The sequence below is a fragment of the Carcharhinus amblyrhynchos genome, chromosome 18 (genome assembly GCF_965287045.1).
Source record: "Carcharhinus amblyrhynchos chromosome 18, sCarAmb.v2.hapA, whole genome shotgun sequence".
NCBI classification, from domain to species: Eukaryota; Metazoa; Chordata; class Chondrichthyes; order Carcharhiniformes; family Carcharhinidae; genus Carcharhinus; species Carcharhinus amblyrhynchos.
In genome coordinates, this window is record NC_137341.1 from 15,102,562 (window position 1) to 15,127,385 (window position 24,824).

Genomic DNA, 24,824 nt, shown 5'->3' on the forward strand with positions numbered 1-24,824 from the left:
CTCCTGGGATTTTAAACTAAATTGATTGACAGAGACAGTCATGTGGTTAACGAGGAGCTAAAGTTGCAAGAAAGAATTTTGTTTCATTTTAAAATACAAGCAGCTGCTGCTTGAATAAAACAGTGTCTCTGTGTCTCTCTTCTCCCTCTTTCTCCAAAAGCTTTCTGAAAGCTCTAAGCCTGGTAACCTAAGTCAAAGCAAGTATGGGTGTGATTTGCTAACTAATTTTAAAGAGAGGTTTAAGTCTCTAAGAGAAATATTTCTTGATTGGAACTCATAATGATAGGTTAGCAATTAAGGCTTATATCTTGTCATGTTTAAATATGTTCAATTGTTAAAGGTTAAGCTAATTTATTTATTATAATTAAACTGTGTTTTTAAATAAAGTTTGTTTTGATAAAAGGGTCCTAGTTTGTTTGTGGAATTGGGCCAGGAGTGAAACTCTTATCCTCATACTGTATAGAATAGAAATAGAAAATTGTTGGGGGCTAGTCTGGCTTCATAATATACCTTGGAGTTTCTGATCTGGCGTCCTAACATGGGATAGACAGATTTTTAATCAGTAAGGGAATCAAGGGTTATGGAGATAAGGTGGGGAAAGTGGAGTTGAGGATTATCATATCAGATCTGTCATGATCTCATTGAATGGTGGAGCAGAGTCGATGAGCCGAATGGCCCATTTTTGCTCCTATGTTATGTCCTGTAATGTATTTCTATTTGGCCCCTCGAGCCACTCAGCCCCTGATCTCATTACAGCCTTGGCTCAAACAAGAACAAAAGAGCTGAACTCCAAAGGTGAGGTGAGAGTGGCTGCCCTTGACATCAAGGTTGCATTTGTCCGAGAGTGGCAATCATGGAGCCCAAGCAAAACTGTAGTCAGTGAGAATTGGGAAAATCTCTCCACTGGTTTGACTCATACCAGGCACAAAGGAAGATTGTTGTTGTTGGAGGGCAATCATTCCAGTTCCAAGATATCACTGCAGGAGTTCCTCAGGGAAGTGTCCTAGGCCTGACTATCTTCAGCTATTTCATCAATGACCTTCCTTCCATCAAAAGGTCAGAAGTTGGGATGTTCGCTGATGATTGCACAATGTTCAGCGTCATTCATGACTCATAAGAACATAAGAACTAGGAGCAGGAGTAGGCCATTTGGCCCCTTGAGCCTGCTCTGTCATGGTTGATCTTTTTGTGGAGTCAGCTTCACTTACCCACCTGCTCACCATAACCCTTAATTCCTTAATCTATCCTTGCCTTCAAGGCATTCAATGAGATAGCCTCAACTGCTTCACTGGGCAGGGAATTCCACAGATTCACAACCCTTTGTGTGAAGAAGTTCCTCCTCAACTCAGTCCTAAATCTGCTTCTCCTTATTTTGAGGCTATGTCCTCTAATTCTAGTTTCACCCGCCAGTGGAAACAACTTCCCTGCTTCTATCTTATCTATTCCCTTCATAATCTTATATGTTTCTATAAGATCTCCCTTCATTCTTCTGAATTCCAATGAGTATAGCCCCAGTCTACTCAGTCTCTCTTCATCGGTCTCTCTTCATAAGCCAACCCTCTCAACTCTGGAATCAACTTAGTGAATCTCCTCTGCACTCCCTCCAGTGCCAGTATATCCTTTCTCAAGTAAGGAGACCAAAAACTGTACGCAGTACTCCAGATGCAACCTCACCAACACCTTTATATAGCTGCAACATAATCTTGCTGTTTTTAAACTCATCCCTCTAGCAATGAAGGACAAAATTCCATTTACCTTCTTAATTACCTGCTGCACCTGCAAACCAACTCCTTGAGATTCCTGCGCAAGGATACCCAGGTCCCTCTGCACAGCAACATGCTGCAATTCTTTACCATTTAAACAATGGTCCACTTTGCTGTTATTGCTACCAAAATGGATGACCTCACATTTACCATCATTGTACTCCATCTGCCAGACCCTTGCCCACTCACCTAGACTATCTATATCCCTTTGCAGACTTTCAGCGTCCTCTGCACACTTTGATCTTCCAGATACTCCTCAGATACTGAAGCAATCCATGACTAAATGCAACAAGACCAGTGCAATATCCAGGCTTGGGTTGATAAGTGGCAAATAACATTCGTGCCACATAAGTGTCAGGCAATGACCACCTCTGGCAAGAGAAAATCTGACCATCGCCCCCTCAGATTCAATGGCATTATCTTTATTGAATCCCCCACAATCAATTTCTGGGGGGTTACCATTAACCAGAAACTGAACCTGACTAACCATACAGATCCTGTGGTAAGAAACTTACCTCCTGACTCTGCAAAGCTTCTCCACAATCTACAAGGTGCAAGCCAATAGTTTGATGGCACACTTCCCACTTGCCTGGATGAGTGCAGTTCCAATGACACATGAGAAACTTGACACCATCCAGGACAAAGCAGCCTGTTTGATTGGCACCACATCCACAAAACATTCAATCCCTCTACCACTGATGCACAGTAGGAGCCATTTTCACCATCTACAAGATGCACTGCAGGAACCCACCAAAGCTCCATACACAGCATTGTCCAAACCCATGACCACTACCATCTAGAATGACAAGGACAACCAATGAACTGCAATGGTATGAAAAATCAGCTCACCAGCACCTTCTTGAAGAGAATTAGCCACAGGGAAAGAATGTTGGCCTATCCAGCTGAGACAACATCCCTTGAATGCATTTTTAGAAGAATGCACTGGCACACCTAGATCTTTCCGTACCTTGGAATTCTGTAGCCGTTCTTCCTTTCAGTAATGCTCTGCCTTCCTGTTCTTCCTGCCAAAATGAATAACTTCTCATTTTCTTCACAAATCCCCTATGATATCGCAATGTAAACCAAATGGGCTGTAATTGCCACCAAGAAAAATTTACAAAATTGATATTTTCAATGACTGGAATCCTGCCCTTAATTATTATTTATTTTCCTTTTGCCCAGGGATGTTAAAACCATGAATTTTTAATTCTTTGCATTCCCCTGGCTGAAGCCAAGCTCATCTTTAGACTGACATGTTTTTCCAATCTAATTAGAGCCTCCCATTGCCAAGCATTATTTATAACATTTTGCATATTTTTGTGTGAACACTGCAGACCTGACCCACCCATGCTACTAGAGACATTTTGCTCTTCTATTCAATCCGATTCTTTCCATACCCCTCTACTTTATACTCGACTGCAATAGGTCAGTTCAATATCCTCTGCAATTTATTCTTTTTTTCTCTTCACCCAAGGTATTTTTAACCTTTTCCCTCGCATGCTGCAAGATTTGGCCCACCCCTGTCTCACCCAGTTAAGATCTTTCACAAAAATGACAATAGAAAATGCTGGAATATTCAGCAGATCAGGCAACATCTATGGGGGGATAAGCAGTGTTGACAGATTGAATTTGGTTTTGTGAATGTCGTTTTTTAAAATTCATTCATTGGGCGGCACAATGGTTAGCACTGCTGCCTCAAAGCGCCAGGGACCCGAGTTCAAATTCTAGCTTGGGTCACTGTCTGTATGGAGTTTGCAAGTTCTCCCCATGGCCTGTGTGTGTTTCCTCTGGGTAGTCCGGTTTCCTCCCACAGTCCAAAGGTGTACGGGTTAGGTGGATTGGCCATGCTAAATTGATCCTAGTGTCAGGGGGATTAGCAGAGTAAATATGTGGGGCTGCGGGAATAGTGCTTGGATGGGATTGTGCTCAGTGCAGACTTGATAGGCCGAATGGCTCCCTCCTGCACTATAGAGATTCTATGTTGTGGGCATTGCTGGCTATTTATTGCCTATCTTGTTGTCCTTGAGAAAATGGTGGTGAGCTGCCTTCTTGAGCCGCTGCAATCCACATGGTGTAGGCACATCCACACGTGGTTAGTGATGTGAAGCATGAAATCTGTTTCTCTTTCTGTAGATGCCGCCTCCCCTTCCGTGTAATTTTCAGGACCGTTGTTCTTTAGTTCAGATTTCTGGCACCTGTGCTATTTTGTGATTTTATCAGGAAAGAGTGTTGATGTGATCGGCGCAACTCGTGGGCCGAAGGGCCTGTTTGTGCTGTAGTGTTCTATGTTCTATGTTAAAGAGGAGACCAGGCTATCATGTTGCACCAGCTCCTATTTTACACAGATAGATGCGGATGGTGTTTTCAGAGTACACTGGGATTACCAGCTCTGAATTGGATGGATGGATCCCTGGAAGATTTATCATGTGATTTCCAGCCTCCAATTGCTTGGCCAGTTAAGCAGCCTTTATTCCCGATCCCTGGTGCTTTTCAAGCTCAGAAATTAGAGTGTTCAAAGTAGATGGAAAAAGAGACTTTTTTGATATTGCACAGTGATATTTCTCCAGGAGTATACAGAAGGTTAACGTTCGATTCCTGAAGAAATCTCAACCCCAGACACGGAATGAACGAGCATGTGGTTCAAAAGGCGGAAACAGAGGAATTTTGTATGGCCAACAATGAATTGTACAGTGCAACAAACACATCTTTTGTCTTGCTTGTCTAGGCTACGTGTGTCAGTTGTAGATTCACAACTGACACCCTCCAGGCTGGAAACAACAACTTGTATTTGTACAGCACTGTTAACGTAATGAAGCTTTGATGTGGAGATGCCAGCCTTGGACTGGGGTGGGCACAGTAAGAAGTGACCTGATGTTGTGAGATTTCTTACTGTAACAAGCCTCAAAAGGCACGTCACAGGAGCATTATGAAGCAACTTACCACACTGAGCCACACAAGGGCAGATGACCAAAAGAATGGTCAAAAACGTTGGTTTTAAGGATGTCTTAAGTGAGGAGAACAAGATGGAAGGGCAGCGAGGGAATTCCAAAGCTTGAGTCCTGGGCAGTTGAAGGTCAGACTGCTAAATTCATTGTACTGAGGCTTCCCCTCAAGTACTCCGCAGTCAGGTGTGAGGGAACATAGCTCTTTATTATGTTGTCATAGAGCCATAGATGTTTACAGCATGGAACCAGGCCCTTTGGCCCAACTTGTCCATACCATCCCCTTCTTTTAACTACTAAGCTAGTCCCAATTGCTCATGTCTGGCCCATATCCCTCAATACCCATCTTACCCATATAACTGTCTAAATGCTTTTTAAAAGACAAAATTATACTCACCTCTGCTACTATCTCTGGCAGCTTGTTCCAGACACTCACCACCCTCTAAGTGTTTGTCTAAATTAAACTCCACCTGCCATTCGTCAGCCCACTGGCCCAATTGATCAAGATCCCATTGCAATTGGAGATAACTTTCTTCACTGTCCACTGTGCCACCGATCTTAAGGAGTTTGAGGAGGGAATTCCAGAACTTAAGTAGTAGAACTTCAAAACAACCATTTTCTTTAAGGGTGTCAAAGAATGACACCATAAAGATCTGCAATCTATCAAAAAATTGTAGAAACAGAAAAAGACAACTAATGAGGAACTATTTGAAATGAATGGATTGAAAAGATGCAGCAATTTCTCAGTCTTCCTGCACCCCAAAGTGTCAAGACAACTACTTTTCCTCTAATGTCCCCTCTGACTGAATCACTTACGTCTGCAGGGATGAAAGGGGTGATGAAAAAGACGCAAGATAAATAACACATTTTCTAAAATTGATTGTTGCTGAAGTGTTGAAGTTTTTTTTGATTGACTCTCCAATTACACTTTCTGCTGGGACTTGGGCATTAACAATGATACAGGTATGATTATAACACCAAGCTGGTGGTCTCCATTGATTGTTTCTCTGTTTTGTTACAGGTATGTACAGGTAGTATTTGTATTTCCATTCTTTGAAGAAGGACCTGTAAGTATTCCACCGTGCATATGAATCATTTCCTATCAGAACTTGAAATGAAAGTGCTTGGTTTTCTTGTGCTTATTAAGCCTGAATACTGGATATTTTGAGATAAAATAGCGTTCTATTGCTTTAGGCTGCAATATGATAATTTACTATCTCATAATATTCACAGATTTTGTTTTGAGGTTCAGGTTTACCAATTGGCTTTGATATATGGATTCTCCAAACAAAACATTTGCTCTGGCTTTTTGACTGCTGTCTGCTTTTACGTGGGGGAAAAACTTGAGGAATCTACCTGGGTACCTAACTGAAAATCTTACTCTTGAAGGTTTCAATTAACTCCCCTGGCTTTACAACCTCCTGGAACACAGATTTCCATTGCGCTTTTACATGGAATAAGTGCCCTCTAATTTCATGCCCTAATGAACAAGTTCTCGTTGTAAGATTACAAATCCACGTTATGAAGTGGGGCTCGCCTGTGTTGCATTTACAGAACACATTGTGGTACAAAGCAGGATAGTCGTCCTTGTGATGATTCCATCAACCCTCAAAACAGTAAAATGGTTTGGTTGTATTCCGAGATAAACCAAATAATAGAAACTTGAACATGAGGCTATTAACATGACTCAACAGCAGCATGATCAATATTTCTAATATCAGTGCTGTGTGGGCTATACACTATCAATTTAACTCAAAAGATTGATTTAAAATAGGAACAAGATTGCTAGTGTGCTAAAACAGCATATGGAATTCTCGGTGACTTGATACCTTAAGACTATATTGATTCAAGTAACAACTCAAATAACGTAATGTGATTTTTTTCTAAATCCATAAATATAATTCAATTTATAATATAAATTTATCAGTGCAACACGGATAGAGACATTGAGTACAAAAGTAAGGAAGTTTTGCTCAGTCTTTATAAAGACCTTGGCCAGAGTATGGTGTCCAATTCCGGGCATGTGAAGGCCTTGGAGAGCCTGTAGAGATTTACACGAGAAGGCCAGGGATTTATGACCTCAGTGATGTGGAACTGGGATTGTTCTCCTTGGAGTAAGTTTGGCTAAGGGGAGATTTAATTGAGATGCTGAAAATCATGAAGGGTTTTGATAGAATAGATGATGAGCAACTGGCATTAGCTGGAGTGTCAGTAACCAGAGATCGCAGATAATTAGCAGAAATGCTCGGGAGAGGGGAGGAATTGTGTTTTGACTCGATGAGTTGCTGTATCCAGAAAGCACTACCTGTAAGGCTGATGGAAACAGATTCAATAATGAGTGTTGGAAAGGATTTGGATTAAAAAACTTGAAAAAATGTTTGCATGGCTATGAGCAGGTGGGCAGGATGAGTGGGGTTATCCTCTCAAAGAGCTCAAACGACGTGAAGGGCTGCTGTATTTTTCAAGTAGCCATTTTGATAAAACACCTTCTGCCTGAAGATAACCTGGATTGGGTATCACTTTAACTGCAAAGGTCTAACTTTAAAATTACACTTTAAAAAAAAAAGCAAGCAAGACAAATCGATTCCACCAGTGATTTCAGAAGCGTTGCCATAAAAACCAGTCAAGCATAATTCTCAAATTTGGTTTGCACATACAGTAAGCAGTACTTGGGAAATGTAATCTGCCTGGCCCTCGAAGTTCCAGAAGCACGACTATTTGCAGATCACAGCAGCAGAAGTAGTATCACTGCATGTGATGTTGCTGTAAGTTGCTAACCGTTACCGCCCCCATCCCTGCACTATCGGATCAATAAATGCTAATGCACAGTAATTACCTCTGAGCCATTGAGTATCTATGTGAAACACAAAGCAGTTAGCATTCACAACATTGATGCTTAGCAGGAGGACTGACTGACCATTTGGAGCAAATTTAAAATTAACTTCAGAGGCTACTATTGAGCCTTGTTTCCGCAATCAGAAAGAGCACTTTGGTTAAAACTTGATTCAGTTTCCAAAAGCAAAGCGCAACACTTTGAGCCGCCCTGTCATGATGTGGGCCTGATATTCTGCACTGTACTCAGCAGATCTACTCTATTTTGTGAAAGCACCAATTCCACCCCCTTTAGGGCTGTATCTTTAACATTGTGCCAGCTTAAAATAGAACACAACAGCATAGATTGTAACCGGTTTGCTGCAGTTTTTAAGTTTAACAAAGTAGTTTACCAAATTTACATAGCAGCAGGCTTTTACTCACCCTTTGACTCTGCTTTTGATAGCTTGTTAGCTAAAATAGTGAGGAAATGACTGAGACTTCCTCTTTTGAGGGCGTTTCATGCTCTCAGTAGAACAGCCAGGCTAACTGTTCTCAGAGCAATTTCAGTGCTGGGAGATGTGTTTATTCAGAAATGTGTTTCACCGCTTTTGCTTCCAAAGCACAAGCTGCTTTTGAAAGAACTTGATTGTATCACTTTTCTGAAGAGCAAATATGTGTGGCCCAGTTTGCTTGCTCCCCTGTGTTGTGTCTGCCCACAGACTGTACCAAGAGTGAAGAAATCTTGAGCACAGGATATTTTTGACAGGAGTTTCCCATGTTTTTTGCAGTCGTTTTGTTAACCTCAAGCAAGTCTCTTCCTTTGGAAATATTAAAAGCAATGGAGTTTTGTTGATAACAATCTGCTATCCAATGACAGAAGTGCCGAATTATCTCATAGAAGGTGCATCCCTGAGCTTAGTTTTGCCATTTGAAGGCGATGCCAAGTGTTCTGGGTTACCTTTTATGAGGGAATGAAGGAAAGATCAATAAGGCCACAATGTTGGGCAGACATGAATCATATTCTAGTAGTCAGTATCAGCGGGATTCCCCTTCAGGAATAGAATTCAACCACCTCTTTTGAGATTTAGGTATTGAACTTGAGCCATTGAAAGAACTGGAAAGCGCTCTCTGGACAACTGCTTCTTCATGTCAAGCCATAATCTACACTTGGTGCTTTGCATTCAGCTGTTCCATCGCCCTAAAATTCTCCTGATAAAGTCAGCTTGAAATTCTATTGCTAAAATAATTAGATTAATAAATTAACCCATGGCTATTACATAGCCTTGGATTAAGTTAGCAATTTGCCCCTTTCCTATTTTAGTGTGATCAGCTGGGTCTAATGGAGTGCAAAGAACACTTTTCAAAAAAAAACCTGCATGAGCTGTGCTATCGCCATTCCTGAGTACATTTTGAATAACCACAGAGGAAGGGTGGGGATTTGTGGTGACCAAAGCGATATTTGTATTTTGCCATAAATAATGTGTACTCTACACAGCAACTTTTATTTGCACTGTGAAAGTGAAGACAATGTTTGTTCTTAATGTTTAGCACTGTTCTTTTCAAAAAGGAAGGCAAATGCAGTGTTAGCATTCATGTTGAGAGGGCTAGAATACAAGAGCAGGGATGTACTTCTGAGGCTGTATAAGGCTCTGGTCAGACCCCACTTGGAGTATTGTGAACAGTTTTGGGCCCTGTATCTAAGGAAGGATGTGCTGGCCTTGGAAAGAGTCCGGAGGAGGTTCACAAGAATGTTTCCTGGAACGAGGAGCTTGTTGTATGAGGAACGGTTGAGGACTCTGTGATTGTACTCGTTGAAGTTTAGAAAGATGAAGGGATATCTTATTGAAACTTACAGGATACTGCGAGGCCTGGAGAGAGTGGACCTGGAGAGGGTGTTTCCATTAGTTGGAAAAACTAGAAACAGAGAGCACAACTTCGGGCTAAAGGGACGATCCTTTAAAACAGAGATGAGGAGGAATTTCTTCAGCCAGGGAGTGGCGAATTTGTGGAACTCTTTGCCGCAGAAAGCTGTGCAGGCCAGGTTATCGAACGTCTTTAAGATAGAGATTGATAGGTTCTTGATTAATAAGGGGATCAGGGGTTTGGGGAAAAGGCAAGAGAATGGGGCTGAAAAAAATATCAATCATTGAATGGTAGAGCAGACTCGCTGGGCTGAGTGGCCTAATTCTACTCGGATATCTTATGTCCCACTCTTTTCCTTTTCTTTTCTCTTCAGATAATTGTCTGATTCTCTTTTGAAAGTCATAGTTGAACTTCCCTCTGCTACACTCATAGCAGTGCATTCTGGATCTTAACTCTGTAAACAAAAAATGTCCTCACATTGTCTTGGATTTTTTCTTCAGACACCTTAAATTCGTGTCCTCACTCTGGTTCTCAATCTCGTCTGGCAAACTTTGATTAAATCTCCCATTAACCTTCTAAATTCCAATATCTTTGTGTAATCTGTTCTCATCGCTTATCCCTTGCAGGCCATGTTTTATTCTAGTAAATCTAATCTGCAGTCCCTCCGAGACCAGCGTATGCATTTTAAAAGTGTAGTGCCCAGAACTGCTCACTGTGTGCTTGGTGTGGTGTGACCAGGGCTTTGTAAAGTTGAACTAGGACTCCTATCTCTTTGTATTTTAGTCCTTGTACTCTGGATGGCAAATGATATTAGAACAACATGCTGCAGCATCCAATCCCCAAGATGAATTTTATTAACTAGAAGGAAAACCACACATGTTTATGCCTTGTTGTGAGAAGTCAAAAGTGCCAGGTTAACTGCACACAAACTACTTAAGCAACAAAACACTATACAGACAAGAACGATACCATGCGCTGGTACAACATTCAGTTGTGGGTGGAAAGAACACCGACCATAGATATCCAAAAGTGTGCACTCAATCATCTTTAGTTTTTCATATCATGTTGTTAAATGCAGTGTTGCCTACTATTTTCTGCTGAGAAATTTGAAAATCTTCGAGCCACAACCTGAATGAACCTGAACTCTAATAATGAAACTTCAAGAAGAAAATATGCCAAAAGAGCCACCAGGCATCCTCCTGGTTAGAGAGGGGGAAATGCCACAGAGATGAGAGATGGCCCTCAGAGTGTCTGTACATCTGATAACTAATATGGCATTCTGCTTCTGGCTTCAGATAACATAGCGTAAGTTGTGTTGCATTGTTGTAGACATTGTCTGTTATTTGGTTAGAGGCTGTCTGTGAGGTATGCGTATTCACTTTCAATTCCTTGCTTGGGTGACTGTTTATTACACACAGGATGGGGTTAGAGGGTTAGGTTTCTTGACATTAGTATTGGTTTACTTTTATCGGTTAATCTACCAAACAAAGTGTTTATTGAAGTTTGAACCAAGTTTTCAGTGAATCTTGGGCTATCTCTGTAATCTCCTCCAGCATGGTAACCCATTGAGAAAACTGTATTCCTCCGATTCTGTCCTCCTGCGCATTGCCAAGTTTTCTCACTCCAACATTGGTAACCATGTCTTCAGTTGCCTAGGCTCTAAGCTCCCAAATTCCTTCCCTAAATTTCTTTGCCTCTCACTTCTGTTGGAGCATCCTATTAAACCTGCTTTATTAATGAAGCTTTGCTTACCTGAACTAATAATTCATTAGGTGGCTCTGTATCAAGCTTTGTCTGACAATGTTCCTGTGAAGCACTTTGCTACGTTTGTTATGTTAAAGATGGGATATAAATGCAAGTTTCATTGTGCTCGAGCATTTTTAGTCATGCTCTGTAAAGACTAAAAGAACTTTTGAGAGATACTTTTGAAAGCTTCTGTGGATCACCATTGTGTATCCCAGGATCAGTCCGATGATAGTGGTCGTCAAAGGAGCATGAAACTTGACATCGGAACAGGGACCGTCGAAGAATGAAAGAGGCATAAAATAGTTGGATATTCCCAAAGTAAAAGTAACTGAAGATCTCAATTTATCTCAGAAATAACCATTGGAAATGGGAAGCACTGTGACCTAAACCTTAGCTTCATCCAGAAAGCTCTGTAAAAGTAGTGTGTAATAATGGACTAATGAAAAAGAAAAAATGTGGTCTGTCTACATCAACGGGGATGAAGTGGAAATGGTCAAGAGCTTCAAGTTTCAAGGTGTTCAGATCACCATGATGGCCCCTCCATGAATGCGCTATAGTTCAAAAAGCTCACCAATGCCTCTACTTTCTCAGAAGGCTAAGAAAATTTTTATAGATGTACCATAGAATCCTTTCTAGATGTATCACAGCTTGGTATGGCTCCTGCTCTGACCAAGATGGCAAAAAAACTACAAACGGTTGTGAATGTAGTTCAATCCATCAGTAAACCAACCTTCCATCACTGACTCTGTTTACACTTCCTGTTGTCTCAAAAAAACAGCCAACATAATCAAAAACACCATGTACCTGGATAGTCTCTCTTCCACCTTCTTTCATTGGGAAAAAGATACAAAAGTCTGAGAACATGTAGCAACTGACTGAAGAGCAGCTTCTCCCCTGCTGCTATCAGACTTTTGAATGGACCTATCCTATATTAAACTCTTCATCTTACCTGTAGCTGCAACACTAGCTGCACCCTCTCATTTCCATCTCCCCTATGTACTCTATGAATGGTGTATTTTGCCTGTATAGCATGCAAGAAGCAATCCCCGTACATGTGACAATAATAAATCAAATCAAATTTCCTTAGATGCTCATGGGTTTAAGAAATAGGGTCTCAGTGAAGGATAGCTTTCTACCCAATCAACTATTGTACAGAACAACAGTAAACAACCATGAGCCTCTGGTTTGCACCTGCGGATACATCAAAAGTTGAGAAACCGTTTCTTTAAATCAAAGGGGTTGAGAAATGATGTTATGAGACAATATCAAAACAGGCTGAAAGGAGGAGGAAAGAATGGATACTCTGAAGCGTACAAATGGATCACCAAAGAGCAATTAAGACTTTACTAATAGACTACTTGAAACCAAGCTAATTGAGAGCTCTGGAGCAAATCATAACATGAAGAATCCAAACCCTTGGAAACACAGTGGCAAAACAGACTTGAGCATGAGTTGGGACTGTCTAAGATTGGGATTGCTCAAGCCTCTAAAACTATCACAAACACATTCTTGGTTGTCAGCCTTCGAGAATAGAATATTGGTCTTTTGATATTGCAGGAGAAAGGTAGTGGGACATTTTAAAAAAAGATTTTTTCCCCCAATTTCTTTGGTAGAAAGATGGAGGGAAATGGCTCTTTGACAGAGCGACATAGTTGGAAGGTTTAGGTCATGTGATGAAACCGCCAGGAATATGGCGAACTGGAGTTGGTAACCCTAAAGAGGATGTCTTTGGTGGGTGGTTTTGGAGGAAAGAAAGTGTTCACCATGGGAACTACTGTTCATCAGACAGTAAGGATACTCCAGTTGCAAGCAATGAAAGAGCTAACTTCACAAAGTAAACCAAAGAAAAGGTTGAATAAAGAAACTTCATTACATCACCACTTGGACCACGACCTAGGCCACAAATGCTCCCCACAATCCCCTTCTGCTTTCTATTTATACAGGTCAGCTGATTAGCTGACCACCACATCATTTTGCCATTAGTTACGTTCTAACAACTACAATTGAGCAGAGGGGAAGAGGGACAGTGTTGCCAGCCATTTTCTGTTGGAAAATTTGAAAATGTTCCGGGCACATCGCCTAATAAGGAACCTGAACTCTAATGATGAAACTGCAATAAAGTAATATTCCAAAAGGGCTGCTAGGCATTTTTCTGGATCAAGAGGGGGAAATATCACAGAGGTGAGAGGTGACCCTGTGCTCTTCAGAGTGCCTGCACATCTGATAACCAATATAGCAACCTGCTTCTGGCTCCAGCTGGGAGGATAGCTCCGAGGGAGGTGAGTTACTGTCCAGCTGAGGCTCAGTGGGTAGTGCTTTCACCTGAGTCAGAAGGTTGTGCATTCAAATCCCACTCCAGAGCCATGGAATACTAAGGAACTCTCGAGGCAGTCCTGAGGAACTACTGCACTGTTGCTCTTTGGGGATGAATAGTTAAACTAATGTCCTGTGTACTCTGTTGGGTGGGCATAAGCAATCCCTAGTTTGAAATTGAGCCCAGGGAGTTATGTCCAGTGTCAATATTTTTATCCCTTGAGAAACTTCAGCAAAGATAAATTGTTGCAATGCTGTTTGTTTGAGCTTGCTGTGCGTAAGTTGACTGTCATGCCCCCTGCATCATGACAGTGACTACACTTCAAAAGTACTTGGCTGAGAAACACTTTTGGGATGCTTGGAGGCTATGAATTGTGGAAATGGATATCTTTTCCCCAGAAATTGAGTCAACACAGTAAGACGTGTGCTGGATTGTTCCAAATTTAGCTCATTCCCCTATACAGGATGCAGGTACCATTAGTGAGGAAATTCCTGATAGTTACTGCATGATTGCTGGGAAGGGGTAGGCGGTTAGAAGAAATAATGGCAAGATGGGTGTGTTGTGTAGAAGTATGTTTCCTTGAAACTGATAAGAGAAGTGATTCATCTGTCATGTGAAGGAGATGGTGCGGCAGGAGGAGGGACAGAAAAAGTGAGTTTTGCCTTTTTCTGAAAAACAAGAATCTGAGGGAGGGATTTTAGGATGGTGCAGGAATGTAGACTATAGCTAACTGAAGGCAACATCTGCCAAAGCAGCCCATTAAACCCAGCTAGCTCCACTCCCTGCTCTTGTGTTTTTCATTGGTCTGTTAGGCTCATCAGGGGGAGAGAGGGTGCCATTGTCAATGGGGTGCAAGTGATATCCACCCCCCCTAGACTGGCTAACTCTAAGGGTCAGGAACAAGAGGGGGCTGCTGAGCGGAGGAAGAGGGGTGGGGAGCGGAGGAAGGGGGGTGGGGAGTGGATGCCTCAGCCTCTCAATCTGCATAACAGGTTTGAGGTTCTTGCTTCCAGTCTGGACGAGAACGAGGGAGGTGAGGTCGGTGAGCAAACTGCACACGGTACAGTGATGCAGCAGGACATAGGCAAAGAGAAGGTGAAAAGGAACGTAGTAGTAATTGGGGATAGTGGGGTTAAGGGTATTGACACTGTACTTGTCACAATGACAAAGTGCACAGAAGGGTGTGTTGTCTGCCAGGTGCTCGGGTCTGGGATGTCGCATCTGGGCTGCAGAGGAACCTGGAGTGGGAGGGTGAGAATCCGGTCGTTGTGGTACATGTGGGTGCCAACGACGTAGGCAAAATGCGAACTGAGGATCTGGGGAGGGAGTATGAAAAGCTGGGAATGGAATTAAAAAGTAGAACCGGTGAAGGCTGGGATGAAGGCACTTTATCTGAATGCATGAAGCATTCGGAATAAAGTGGGTGAGCTGGTGGCACAGATCAGCACAAATGGATATGATCTGGTGGCCATTACAGAGATGTGGCTGCAAGGTGACAGGGACTGGGAGCTGAATGTCCAGGGGTATCAAGTGTTTAGGAAGGATAGGCGGGAGGAAAAAGGGGGGGAGCGTAGCTCTGCTGATTAAGGATAGCGTCAGGGTGGTAGCAAGGGATGATATAGGAACCAAAGAGCAGAACGTGGAATCGTTGTGGGTGGAGATCAGGAACAGCAAAGGGAGGAAGACGCTGGTGGGTGTCGTCTATAGGCCCCCAAATAATGATCTGGAGGTGGGGCGGGCTGTTAACGCGCAAATAAGTGCGGCGTGCAGGAATAGAACGGCCGTAATTATGGGAGATTTCAATCTACATATTGATTGGTCGACCCATGTTGGACGCGGTGGGCTCGAGGAGGAGTTCTTGGAATGCTGCCGGGACAGTTTCCTTGAACAGTGTGTGTTGGAGCCGATGAGGGAGCGAGCTATCTTGGATCTGGTGCTATGTAATGAGAGGGGTAGAATTAGGGACCTTGTAGTGAAGGATCCTCTTGGGGAGAGTGATCATTGTATGGTGGAGTTTCTGGTGCAGATGGAGGAGGAGAAAGTGGGTTCCCAGACACGTGTCCTTTGTTTGAACAGAGGGGAGTACGGTAGGATGAGAGAAGAATTGGCGAATGTGGACTGGGGGAGCGCGTTGGAAGGTAGGTCTGCTGAGGAGCAGTGGAGGATCTTTAAGGAGATCTTTCTTGGTGCTCAGCAGAAATTTATTCCGATGGTCAAAAAGGACCGTAGGAGGAGAGGTAATAAGCCGTGGATAACGAAGGAGGTGAAGGAAAGTGTTAAATTAAAAGCGGAGACGTTTAGAGTAGCAAAGAGTAGTGGGTGAGAAGAGGATTGGGAGAGGTTTAAATGTCAACAAAGATTGACAAAGAAGTTGATAAAGAAGGGTAGGAGAAACTATGAAGCTGGGCTAGCGCTTAATATAAAAAAGGATAGCAAGAGTTTTTATAAATATATAAAAAGGAAGAGGCTGGCTAGGGTGAACGTTGGACCCTTAGAGGATGAGAGGGGGTACTTAGTGGTAGGGGATGGGGAAATGGCTGAGGTCTTGAATAACTTTTTTGTTTCGGTCTTCACGGAGGAAGACGTGAATAATTTGCCAGGTGTTAGTGATGGAAAGGTGGTAGGACTGGAGGGTCTCAATGACATTATTGTTACTAGAGAGGCGGTGCTCAACAGACTGGAGGGACTGATTGTGGACAAGTCCCCAGGACCGGATGGGATGCATCCGAGGGTTCTGAAAGAAATGGCGGAGGTGATAGTGGATGCCTTGGTGGTTATTTTCCAAACGTCGCTGGATTCCGGGGAAGTGCCGGAAGATTGGAAAGCGGCTAATGTTACGCCGTTGTTTAAGAAGGGTGGCAGGCAAAAGGCGGGGAATTATAGGCTGGTTAGTTTAACGTCTGTTGTAGGTAAAATGTTAGAATCCGTCATCAAGGAGGAAATAGCGAGGCATCTTGAGGGGAATTGCTTGATAGAGCAGATGCAGCACGATTTCGTTAAGGGGAAATCGTGTCTGACAAATTTATTGGAGTTTTATGAGGATGTGTCTAGGGCGGTGGATAGAGGAGAGTCGGTGGATGTGGTGTTTCTTGATTTTCAGAAGGCGTTTGACAAGGTACCTCACAAGAGGTTATTGCAGAAGGTAAGGGGGCATGGAGTTGGGGGTAGGGTGTTAGCGTGGATAGAGGATTGGTCGTCAAATAGGAGGCAGAGAGTGGGGGTTAATGGGTGCTATTCGGATTGGCGGTTGGTGACTAGTGGAGTGCCCCAGGGGTCGGTGCTGGGGCCTCAGCTATTTACCATTTATATAGATGATCTGGAGGAGGGAACCGAGTGTATGGTGTCGAAATTTGCTGATGACACCAAGATTGGTGGAAGGGCAAATTGCGCGGAGGGTGTGGAGAGTCTGCAGAAGGATCTAGATAGGCTGGGCAAATGGGCCAGGAAATGGCAAATGGAATTTAATGTTGGTAAGTGCGAGGTGGTCCACTTTGGTAGGAATAATGGTAGGAAGGACTATTACTTACGTGGCGACGGTGCAGAGGGACCTCAGGGTCCTTGTGCATGAGTTGCAAAAACCCAGCCTGCAGGTGCAGCAGGTGGTCAGGAAGGCTAATGGGATGCTGGCCTTCATAGCGAGGGGGATTGAATATAAAAGTAGGGAGGTCTTGCTGCGGCTGTATAGGGCATTGGTGAGGCCGCAGCTGGAGTACTGTGTGCAGTTTTGGTCACCGTACTTACGCAAGGATATTTTGGCCTTGGAGGGAGTGCGGAGGAGGTTTACTAGGCTGATACTGGAGCTGAGGGGGTTGAGCTATGAGGAGAGGCTGAATAAACTAGGCTTGTGCTCGTTAGAGTTTAGAAGAATGAGGGGAGATCTCATTGAGACATATAAGATGATGAATGGGATGGATAGGATAGAGGTGGAGAGGCTCTTCCCGCTCAGAAAGGACAGTAGGACTAGGGGGCACAGCCTCAAGATAAAGGGGGGGCGGTTTAGAACGGAGTTGAGGAGGAACTTCTTCTCTCAAAGGGTGTTGAATCTCTGGAATTCTCTGCCCGTTGAGGTGGTGGAGGCTGCCTCGCTCAATATTTTTAAGACGCGGGTTGATGGGTTTTTGATAAGCGAGGGGATTAAGGGTTATGGGGAGAGGGCGGGAATGTGGAACTGAGCCATGACAGATCAGCCATGATCTTATTGAATGGTGGGGCAGGCTCGAAGGGCTAGATGGCCTACTCCTGCTCCTATTTCTTGCGCTCTTATGTTCTTATGTTAGTCTTAAAAGGCACTTCATTGATGGATAAACCCTGTATTAGAATTGCATGATCTATTGTTATCTGTAACTTGTGATGGAAACTAATGGATTGAAAGATAGACATAAACTAGAGGTGCCACACTTGCTTTGTAGCTGCTCATGAAGATATAAAGCTGGAATCTTAGCCTAGTTTAACATAACACAAAGCAGATAAAAATGTGGGCTGTTTTGAATCCAGCTACGCCAGCTAAAAACAGTATGTATTTTATTACTGAATATCCATTAAATCATAGCCAACGATTGATTGAGTCCAACCAACTTTTAATGTTTTTGTAACATGGACCTATTTGTTCCTTTTTGTTGGAGTGAAATAGATTGAATTAGATTTGGGATTTTCACTTCTTACCTTAGGCACAGTTGTGGCTCAGTCCAATGTGATGAATTTGAGGACTTTAAGGTTCCAACAGGAAATGTGTTTGTCAACTCTTGATCCAGATTCTATTGTACATGAGCCCAGAACACAATAACTCAACAATGAAAAGGGGATTTCTGAGAACATAAGAACATAAGAAATAGGAGCAGGAGTCGGCCATCTAGCCCCTCGAGCCTGCCCCGCCATTCAATGAGATCATGGCTGATCTGTCGTGTCTCAGTTCCACATTCCCGCCCTCTCCCCATAACCTTTAATCCCCTTGCCTATCAAAAACCTATCAACCCGCGTCTTAAATATATTTAGCGAGGGACAGATTTGGACAGATTTTCTCTACAGGAATTTTCAAATATAACTAGCCAGGAAATATTTCCAGCTAATTCTGGGCACCCAAAACTATAATAGCGATCAGAACTATTATCTCATTATGATGGTCCCACATGCAATTGTTCACTTTATCGTTGTTCATATGACCCCAACTACTGAGGTGGGCAGCTCAATTTCAAAAATCTAGATGATTAGAGAACACATCATGTATTTTTGCTTTTTCTTTCGTTTTGTCAACCCTTCTGCCACCACCACCACCACCCGCCGCCGCCCCCCCCGACACACACACACACACACACACACACACACACACACACACACACACACACACACACACACACACACACACACACACACTGCCCCCTCCAGCTCTCCTGGGATCTCTGCTTTCAAATTAACAATAAATCTAAATTGGTTTGTAAATGGCTGTCGGGCACAGGATTTTTAAGTGAAAGCTTTGGAAGGAGTAATTCTTTAGATTTAACCTGCAAAAGGATAACCTCGGAAACAGTGTTTTGTGGGTGTGGAAATGTCTTGAAACAGTTTTAATTTCTGCTCCAAGTACCAATTACATTCAGGGTTTTGCCCAGTATCCAACATTAACCCTTCAAAACCTCAGCAACCAGCATACATGCATTCTGTAAGGACTATCACTTCTTGGGCTAGAGATAAAGTCATGCAATTGCCATTTTCCTCACAGCGACATTCTTGATTATCTCAGATTACATCCTTTGAGCAACAGACATACCGACATTCCATCACGAGATTGCTATCTTCTCTCTCTGTGTTTCAGTGTAAAATGTGTTAGGATCTCTGCTCTGTCTGTCTGTCAGTCTCTCTCTTGGTCTCTTTCTCTTTCTCTCTCCTTGCTGCTACTCTCATTGGAACTCTGATAGGGGTTGGAGAAGAGAACTGCAGCCTAGCCTTTGTAAACTTACAAGCTTTTAAATACAGGGATATGTAACATACATCATATGTCTTAAACAAGCATTGTCAGCCAGGATGTGAGCTGAGATGAATCCCATCTGAATACAACTGATCACCCAGTTAATGTGCACTCCTCTTCTCCACCCCGCCCTTCCCAAACTCCCAGCTGTGGACAAGGTCAACGAATCCAGCCCTATATGTTTCAGAGCAGAGCTACTCCAATACCAATAATGAAATAAGTCCGCTACACAGTTCTGACAGACTTCATTCTGTGCCTATTTTGAGCACATTATGAAAGAGCTCTCATGGAGCCCTCATTTCAAACCTTTGTCCTCAACCCCTTGATACATCTACTTCTTGCTTGGTCTGGGGTGAGCTTATTAGGCCTTGGGTCTCTCTAAAGACATGATTAATACTTTATTTCTTTTGGCAGTTTACCCAATAAATGAGGAGACCACCCACAGGACCCAACCCTCTCCCACCGCCCAACTTCATCTGGCCAAGGGTGAGAACATCAGTCAGAGATTTGAACTCATTTTTGCCATCAGGAACCGAGGAGTACGTCAGAGCCCCTCATGTTTTTAATTAATCAGTAGCGCTCTGCCAAACCAAGGATGCAATCTCAAATATCAACTATTAGCCAGCTGAATGTAAGGCATCATATTTACTGCAAATGGACTTGCTTCAATTACAGCGTGTTGGAATTCAGACACCGAACATGTTGAATTTTTTTTACAACGTGTTGAGGAAATTGTTGCAATGGCATCTGAGAAAGTGTTACTCAACAAAAGCACAACAACGAATCATTAACCATTAACATCACTGCACATATGGTGCAAGACTTGTTAAAGCTTTACAAGGTTGGTCGGAGGTTCTTGCGTTTGTGATTATTCTGAGTTTGCCTTCAAGTTACAAAGCTACAACAAATGGTCACAGAGTGCAGAAGGAAGCTCCTCTGTATGAGGCTTCGTTACAAATGTAAGATTTCATAATAAACAGGAACTTCTTCAAGTTATTTTGATCTGATTTAAAATGGAGGCCTGGGTTCTTCCATTGACTCAGTCAATGTCTACCGTCCACTTTGGGAGCAGAACTGTACAATTCATGAGGACTTCAGCTTTGATTCTGAAAGCTCCTCTGGATTCAGGAGGGGCAAATTAACCCAGGGTTCCTGTGCGCGATTACTAGCTCTGTGACTGACCCCTTCTAAAGTGTGTACTGACAGTTTGAATGTGTGGTTGGATTAAGCTGTGGAAGCTCTGATCAAGCAACCCACCAATGCAGCCGAGAGGGAAGCTTGTACTGGTAGCGCTCGCTCAGCAGGAAGATTCAGAACTGTAAGAGACGAGCTCTCATCCTCATCTTCAAATCCCTGCGTGGCCTTGCCCCTCCCAATCTTTGTAAATTCCTCCAGCCTGACAACCTCCAGATCTCTGTGCTCCTCCGCCTGCAGCCTCTACTGTATCCATCACTTTGTTTGTTCCACCATTGACGGCTGCGCTTTCAATTGCCCTAGCCCTAACCTATGAGCTTCTCCTTGTGATAACCCCCCCATGATCTATATGGGGAATCACTAATTGACTTCCCAGTTGGGCTAGTTGAATCCCATTCCAGAGATTTGAGCAGAAAATCTGAACCACAGCTCCTGTGCATCCGGTGTTGAATGTGCCATCGATTTCCAGTCTGTAATGACTTTAACAAGGCCCTTGTTGTGGACCTGTTAGAATATGAGCTCCCAGATTAAGGGAATATTGCCTTGTCCAATCTTTGAGCCTGCATGTGTACATAATATGGAGTGTCAAGGTTCCTGGCACTCTGGGCTTATACTCTGTACGAGGAAGTACCTGACTGAGCGTATCAAGGGATACTGTCGTCGGAAGAGTTATTTCACTGTCCAGCCTCTCTGACAACACTCTTCAAAGAAGAACAGGAAGAACGAGAATCTCCTTTGTGCACTGGTGAATATTTATTGCTCAACCAAATTCACTGAAAACAGACTTTCTGGTCATTTACCACTGTGTTACTTGTAGGAGATGGCTTTTAAAGTTTTTTAAAAGTTGATTTATTTGTCACAAGTAGGCTTACATTAACACTACAATGAAGTTATTGTGAAAATCCCCTAGTTGCCACGCTGTGGTGCCTGTTCGGCTACACTGAGGGAGAATTTGGCGTGGCCAATGCACCTAACTAGCATGTCTTTCAGACTGTGGGAGGAAACCGAACACCTGGAAGAAACCCACACAGACATGGGGAGAATGTGCAGACTCCACACACAGTGACCCAAACCGGGAACCGAACCTGGGTCCCTGGCACTATGAAGCAGTAGTGACATAAATTAGATGTCATAGTTTCTTTGCAATTTCTTTTTATTTTTACAGGATGTGGGTGTCACTGGCTCGGCCACTTATTGCCCATCCTAAATTGCCCATGAGTAAGTGGTGGTGAGCCACCTTCTTGAATTGCTCCAGCCCGTGTGGTGTAGGTACACCCACAATGCTGTTGGGAATCATCAGACTCTGGAGTTTTGTCCCAGTGACGGTGAAGGAATGGTGAATTTTTTTTTAAGTACCTCGCTGCAGTACGCTGCAAAACACTTTTTTTAACATATTCTGAAATTTTGAGATGTACCACAGAAGCACAAGTTCTGTCTTTAAAGAAGATTTAAATGAATTTACTAGTTTGTTTTTGGTAGACTTGCCCTTGGAGATTCAGTGAGAGTTGCCATTTTGAATGCATTGTGGATATCCTGAGAATAACACAAAGCAGGGGCTAAAGCATTTTTGTCTAAAAATACATCAAAATAAGCAGTGGCGTTTTGGCAGCACAAAGCAATGGCGTTGCTGTAGCCTTCAATCTTTAGCCAGGAACTGCTTGGAATGGCTGAATGGAGACTGAACCAAACATAAACCTTGTCAACAATGTTGAAATTATGACCTTCCTAAGCATTTCATTCTTTTAAAAATGCAGGCATGACGCAACAGTTGTAACTCCTGGGCTCAGCACTCCCAAACATGAACTGTTTAGTTTTGCTATTAATAGAAATAAATTGGCAAAAAGTTTCTATGCATGCATCATTCAGATACTGCATATTCAGAAAAGCAAAGTTCTATCTGTCTGTTTCAGCTCTGTGTAAAGGGGAGGGGGGTTGTCGAGGGTGGTGGTGCAGAGTGTGGGGCCTGACTAGATTCAGCTCAAGTGTTAATACAGGAGGCCTGTGTATTTGGCATGTGACAGGAGTTGGTCTTCATATTAACTGAGCTTTTTAGGTGGCAGTGTGGTTAGCAGTCACAATTCCAGGGCCCTGGGTTTGATTGCCAACTTGGGCCACTGTCTGTGTGGAGTTTGCACATTCTTCCCATGTCTGTGTGGGTTTCCTCTGGGTGCTCCAGGTTCCTCCCACAGTCCAAAGATGTGTGGGTTAGGTTGATTAGCCATGTTAAATTATCCCTTAGTGTCCCGGGATATGTACTTTAGAGGGACTAGTATGATAAATATGTAGGGTTGTGAGGATAAAGCTTAGGGTGGGATTGTTGTCAATGCATACTCAATGGGCTGAATGGCCTCCTTCTGCACTGTAGGATTTCTATGATTCTATGAATGACCCTCTGTTGTAACTCTGCACAATATATTTGGTTTGTGCCATTTTGTGAATTTAGGTGGAAAATGAACTGTATTTAAATACAAAGTAATTAAATCAGTTCTTTTAATCTTTCTTGTTTCCAAAGTAAACCAATAGCAGGATTTTGGGTTGCTAACAGTCTCATTTAATAGTTTGTTGGCTAGAGTGGAGGAACCTGTTCAGTAATCTTGATTGGCTTGTAACATTGTTCTTATGCAAGTTGGAGAGCAGAATATCAAGATTATTGTTACGATCCTAGCTGCTGTTAATGCTGAACAGTCAGATCCCAGGTTGTAGTCTGGCATGTTAGACGCTAACTTTTTTTTGGAAACCATGGAGAAAAGTTGCTGAAAAAATTCACAGAAGTCTGCTAATGGACATTTAATACAAAGAATCAAAATGTTTATTAAAACAGAAGAAGTGAACTATGTCATACCAGACAAAAAGATTCGTAAGTCTTGATACAAATATAAGAAAACAATTCAAATTCATGCTATCCCTTTACCCCTGCAATATCTTTACAGACACATATACCAGTGAGGAGTTATCACTAGCCTGAAACACAGGCTTCTTGCTTGGGACTAGCACCATTGCAAAAGGTTTTCTTCTGGTGAATTCTTGAGCATTCACTTGATGCTTTGCACCCAACTGTATATCTCTCCAAGACACCCAAAAACAGCACTCAAAACTCACTGTTTCTTCAATTGCAGAGTAAACAAAAATCAGTCTTCCAATAGCAGCTCCATGAAACTGATCACTTTACTGAGTTGTATTACTGATTATTCAGTTAACTATTGTCCCACTAACCTTACATTTTTTTTCTTCTCAGAGCTTAAAATCCCTGTCTTCTCTCGGACACACTCTCTCTCTCAAATCCTGTCTTTTATGTGTCTGGGCTCTTGGCTTAACTTAAGGAGATGTAAGACCTTATTAAAAATATGTATGTACGCAAACTCGAAAGACTTGCAGCCTTTCAGTCACAAATTTACCTTGGGCCCCAGGCGCCAAGGTTCATAAAGAAAACCTAAGTGAAACTGTCACCGTTTATACCTTTCTTAACGCACAAATATATGCATAAATTCAACTTAAAATTCTACACAGTTCATCCTGTGGATGGCCATAAAACATTAGACAAGGGTCATGGGTGGAGGGGGCGGGGGGGGGAACTGGTGGTGTTAAGATGGCGGCGCGGGCTCGTTGGGCTGAAGGGCCTGTTTCCCGGGCTGTTTTTGTTCTTTGTTTGTTCTTATCCTGCTACCCAGAGAAAAGCAGTAATTATAATTCGTCATGAAAGCAGTTTTTGAAAGTGTCATAATCTGTAATTCTGAGTGTCATAGGTCAGCATCTTTGAGTTTTATTTTGGATAATAATTACATGATGCCTCTGTCTCACTGCTTGTTACTTTGATTAGATCATGTTCTGGCTTCTCCACTCAGTTTGCACACTTCATTAGGTGACGTTTTGAAACAAAATTGAATTTGACATTTGTGTTCTTTGGAAAAAGAAGATTATAACCCTAAGTTATCCTTGCATGCACAATATGGAACGCCCTTTACAGATTTTAAAAAGCCTTGGTGAGATTTGGGGTGGTTTAGAATCATAGAATCCCTATAGTGCAGAAGAAAGCCATTCGGCCCATTGAGACTACAATGACAACAATCCCACAATGGCCCTATTCCTCATTATCACACGTATTTACCCTGCTAATCCGCCTGATACTAAGGGTCAATTTAGCATGGCCACTCAGCCTAACCTGCACATCTTTGGACTGTGGGAGGAAACCGGAGCACCCAGAGGAAACCAATTGCTTACTCTGTCCAAAT

General features: G+C 42.8%; 2 protein-coding genes across 2 annotated transcripts in view; one reads left to right on the top strand and one right to left on the bottom strand.

Moving 5' to 3' along the window:
- LOC145354867 (uncharacterized) overlaps positions 1-7,986 on the bottom strand; it is a 30,151-nt gene extending 22,165 nt beyond the window's left edge. The window contains exon 1 of the mRNA XM_080206417.1: positions 7,961-7,986. The gene's annotated coding sequence lies outside the window, so the exon portion shown is untranslated. The remainder of the gene's footprint in view (positions 1-7,960) is intronic.
- LOC145354869 (protein cholesin-like) overlaps positions 1-24,824 on the top strand; it is a 326,372-nt gene that overhangs the window by 131,806 nt on the left and 169,742 nt on the right. The gene's annotated exons all lie outside the window — the stretch shown is intronic.